General features: G+C 33.1%; 1 long non-coding RNA gene across 1 annotated transcript; it reads left to right on the forward strand.

Annotated features, from left to right (window-relative positions):
- Positions 1-1940: 1940 nt before the first annotated feature.
- On the forward strand, positions 1941-4292 carry LOC130237775 (uncharacterized). Its single transcript, XR_008838574.1, has 4 exons — positions 1941-2003; positions 3420-3470; positions 3569-3619; positions 4261-4292. It is a non-coding gene; the product is annotated as an uncharacterized LOC130237775 (long non-coding RNA).
- The last annotated feature ends 828 nt before the right edge of the window (positions 4293-5120 follow it).

Genomic DNA, 5120 nt, shown 5'->3' on the forward strand with positions numbered 1-5120 from the left:
TATAAGAGACGTGTTTAAGGTATTATATGCAGTATCCTTAATTTATTCTCTTAAGTAAGGCAAGATCTTCTCTTAAGGTTTATACTTCAGATAGCATACTTTAGATAAATACTAAGGTTCATAGAGGGAAAATGTGCTTAATGCATTATAAAGCTTGAAGCATCAGAATCGGTACTTGGTATCGGCTGATCACCATGACAAGAAATCAGTACACGGTATCGACTGCAAAAATCCTGATTGGAGCATCCCTAGTGGGAAAATAAGAAAATTAAAACAGCCTCTTCTGTATTATATACTTCTATGTATGATCTTGTTAAAAACCAATAAAATTGTCATCTTTACAATGTAGATTGTGTCAAAGCAGCTTTACATAAAGGAAGAAAATACTTTAATATGCTACATGTTCTTTTATTCTAGAAAAAAAGGCTAAAAAACAGGTTTTGTAACATTTACCTATTTTAAAGGTCCCTATTTTAGGCCACTGCGTCGCCTTCTTTTAAAATATCATATTATATTTTAAATAGTCTGTCTTGTAGCTATTTAAACAACTTGTATTGTGAACAAGTCTGGAAATCACACTGCACAATAAATGGAGATGTTTGTGAATGCTTACTAACTAAAAGAAAGTACTAAAACAACTGTCTGAAACCAGGATATAAAAGTACTATATACTACTACTATATACTGACTATATAAAGTACGGCAAATAGTTTCCTGTGGTCTGATGCTCTACTTCCTAATTCACCCTTTGTTATAGTCTCATTCAGTCTGTTTTCTCACACTCGCTGTGATGTTGTTCATCTTCATTGTTTTTCACCTCCTCGTGGAGATTCAGACTTACGGTAAGTGATTTATATTCAATAAAAACAGCATGTTTACATTTGTAAGGAAACATATTTAATTGCCAAAGTTTTAATTAAATTAATTTCAGCATCAGCATGTTTGATCTGCACTTTTTAATATAAACTATGGCATACCAACATATGTGAAAAATATTGGAATATTATTTTAGTTGTAAATATTGTCAATGAGACGCAATGATTGATCCATTACAAAACAAATACAAACTACTGTACAGATGTGTATCTTCAGGTTTCATTAAAGAGTTTATATCAAGTATTTAATTGCTGTTTTTTTTTTAATGAACTGTCATTGAAGCATTGCTAATAAATGTGGGTTATTTCCTCTTAACAGGCACACTTCAGAAACCCATCATCGGTGTTAGTGAATATGAGGATCAGCTTAGCATAATCTGTGAAATACCAGCTTCAGTCAGAGCTGATGTGTCCTGTAATTTCTACACTGGAGATGGGGCTCTTCTGTACAGCCGTGACTCTCAGTGGAGTTCATCTGGAGAGCAACATCTCTGTATATTTTATCAAAATCTCAGCGATCTCTTGAGAAGATCAGGAAACATCAGACAGTTGAGCTGTGATTATTCACTCAAGACTAAACCTGACATCAGATCTCCACACAGTGACCCGTCCACACTCAGAGGTATGATTTTATTACTATTGTTAAATGATTTTTTAAAGCACATATTAAAGTTGTATAGAGGTTATAAAGCAGATATATTGTACATATTATTGTATTATTATATTATTTTATATTGTACAATATAAATGCTGCATACTGGTTATAAAGACCATAAATATGAAGCTGAATACGGTTGATTATAATTCTTGAGACATATTGGGATTTGTTCAACATCAGTCAGTATCTTTATCAGAAACGACATGCTGAGGTCAGGCAATGAGTCAGTACACAGTAACTATTAAAGTCTTCTTAAGGCAACTTCAAGCTTTCATGTTGAAGGTTTACTGCTGTACATCACTAAAATGTCCCAATGTCTTTTCATTAGCATCAACTGTAGAGTAAAACTAATAATTTACTGAAAGCAAGTTTTAAAAGTGATTCCTCTCATGATAATGTTGATATTTTCACAGTACTAGACCTCCATTCCATGGCAAACCTGCTAACCAGCACAACAAAGCAAACAACATGTAAGGCCATGATAAAAGTTACTGTTTGGATTTAATATGTTGGATTCAAAAGTCAGATTAAGAAATAAACCTGGGATCCATATCTAATATTAATCATAGTGGTAGTCCATGAATTCATCCTTTAGAGCAGGGGTGGGCAAACTCGGTCCTGGAGGGTCGGTGTCCTGCACAGTTTAGCTCCAACTCTAATCAAACACACCTGCTTATAGATTTCTAGTGATCTTGAAGACACTGATTAGCATGTTCAGGCATGTTTGATTAGTGTTGGAGCTAAACTGTGCAGGACACTGGCCCTCCAGGACCGAGTTTGCCCACCCCTGCTTTAGAGGGAAGCGCTTATGCACTCACAGTATGCCAAGCAAACTCCAAGCAAAATTGGAAGTTCTAAAACAATTGCAAAAACAAGCTTCAGCATTGAAGAATAAGGTCAATACACACATTTACACACCAACTTTACTTGTTCTGAGTCTTGTTCACTGATAGCATTACGAAAGGGTTTCCTTGTCTTGACTTCCTGTGTGTTTTTTTACCTTTGTTTTGTTTTATTGTTTATGCTGTTATGCCATCTGTTCTGGCCATTTGCCTGTTATTTTGACCACGTTCTTTAGATTACTCTCATGCTCCAATTTGTACTTGTTTGACATTGCCTGCCTGACTTCTCTTGATTTTTAAACTGCACGTGGATCCTCATCTCCTTTGTTCTGGCCTGTATGATACACAAACGGCAATATATTTTTAAAAAAATACTTAAAAGAAATGTCTCCCCAGAATTATTAGCCCCCAGTTTATTTTTGTCCCCAATTTCTGTTTAACGGAGAGATTTTTTCAACAAATTTCTAAACACAATAGTTTTAATAACTCATTTCTAATAACTGATTTATTTTATCTTTGCCATGATGACAGTACATAATATTTGACTAGATATCTTTCAAGACACTTCTATACAGCTTAAAGTGACATTTAAAGGCTTAACTAGGTTAATTAGGTTAACTAGGCGGGTTAGGGTAATTAGGCAAGTTATTGTATAATGATGGTTTGTTCTGTAGACAATTGAAAAAATAGATAGCTTAAGGGGCCTAATAATTTTGTCCTAAAAATGGTTCATAAAAAATAAAAACTACTTTTATTCTAGGCGAATAGACTAGACTTTCTCCTGAAGAAAAAATATCCTTGCTCTGTTAAACATCTTTTGGGAAATATTAAAAAAATAAATAAATTCAAAGGGGGGCTAATAATTCTGACTTTAACTGTACAAGTCTATTAAAAAGGTTCATTTGGGTTGATATTTGGTTTTTGTTTAGCTTAGAATTGTTAGTTTAATACAATGTAAAAACAAGTCTGAAAGAATTGTATGAACTTAAAACAATTCTTAAAACAATTTCCATTATAAATCAACACATCATGTTTTTACTGTAGTTCCAACAGCAAAGTCCACTCCAAAAGCTTCATCAATCAACAAAGAAAGATGTAAGTAAATTTACGTGTCATAAGCATTTACCCAACAATAAAACAATTCTACTGTAATTTATAAAGCTCATATTTTACTATTTCAATTTCTGTTTCAGCAACAATGACTGCCATTTCCACGACTGAATCCTCAATGTCCACAAAACAAGGTAACTTTTTAACACTAAAATTACTAGACTTCTATAACTACCAAATGTTATTTTTAGGCCATATTTATATTTCAATCTTCTATGAAGGTTTTTAAATGAAGACGAAAATCTCCGTCGCTACATTTTAGGATATTTATGTGTAATATTAAAAAAAAAAAAAAAAGGAAAAGTATAGCATGAAATTATTGCTACATTATTTGGGTGAAAGGATGAGCAACTAGAATTTTTCTGCTTTTTCTTGTGTTGCAGCCAGGTCTGAAGAGATTTCAGACGATCGTCTTTCCAAACATGCAAAAATCTACAATTAGAAAAAGAACGCATTGATTCAGTAAAATAATGCATGAATGATAGCCTTTACATTTAATCATAGATCATCTTTTCACATCCCCAGAGACGCTTAAATATTCAGCAGCATGGACAGGGCTGGTTCCTCTGTTAAAATTGGGCAGAAAGACCAAAAATTACCATAAACGACCTCTGGAACCTTTTTTTTTTTTTTACCAGCATCTTCTTAAAAGCACTAAGGCAGGATTTTTTGGAGTCTGGAATCATGTGATTCATATAATTTATCACAGCCTCAACTGACTGTATTGACCTTTTTTTTTTAATATAATTTAATTTGGTATGTTATTTTTTTTCAGTTTCAGCTGTTCCTTATGATATTCACACTGAAAGGTTGTTCATTCACTCACAACATTTAATTGATATACTGAATATCTGTACAAACTAAAACAAACTACAATTCACTATTTCTGTGATGGTAAAATGTGGTGGTTACTTTAAAATAAATGTAATAAAAAAAATCTCATTAAAGACCATTCACTTATTCCAAACATATATAAATTAAAGATTTATTTTTACTTTTAACAGGCTCCTTGTTTTTAGTAGTGCTGGTTTCCACTGGTGTTGGATTATTTCTGTCTGCACTGATAGCTCTGATCTATCTGTGTCACTCTATCAGTAAGTACAGCTTAATCTATAACTGTGCATAAACTGAACAGCAGGATATATAAAAATATGATAATAAAGTCTGTCTTTCTGCAGGTTCTGATGACGTTCTCACAGAAGTGAACTACACCTCCTGCCAGATGGAGAAAACACCTCTGTTTACTTCTGCACGCTGCTCAAAACACCACTGACCTGCTTCATTTCTTCAACTTTGCTATTGCTAAAGACAAAAATTATACATAATATTCTTAAGGCATGTAAATCATTAAAAGATACATTACTTTTATGTTCAACTGCTTTTGTTTCTAGCAACTGTAACATTGAATATATTTGTGTGAATATTACGTAGGAAAAAACATTCAAGTGGTGTCAGTTTTGATGCAATTTCTGGAAATTAAATAATTTGTTACTGATTATTAAGCTATTAAAATGTCTTTATATTGACTCTATGTGCAACTGCTGCCTCAATTAAGTTATTGTCTGATAGGAAAGCAACAGGTCACCTGCTTGAGTATCAGATGAAGCACTAGAAAGTCACTCCAGAGCTCCACTC

Source organism: Danio aesculapii, chromosome 11 (assembly GCF_903798145.1).
Source record: "Danio aesculapii chromosome 11, fDanAes4.1, whole genome shotgun sequence".
Lineage (NCBI taxonomy): Eukaryota > Metazoa > Chordata > Actinopteri > Cypriniformes > Danionidae > Danio > Danio aesculapii.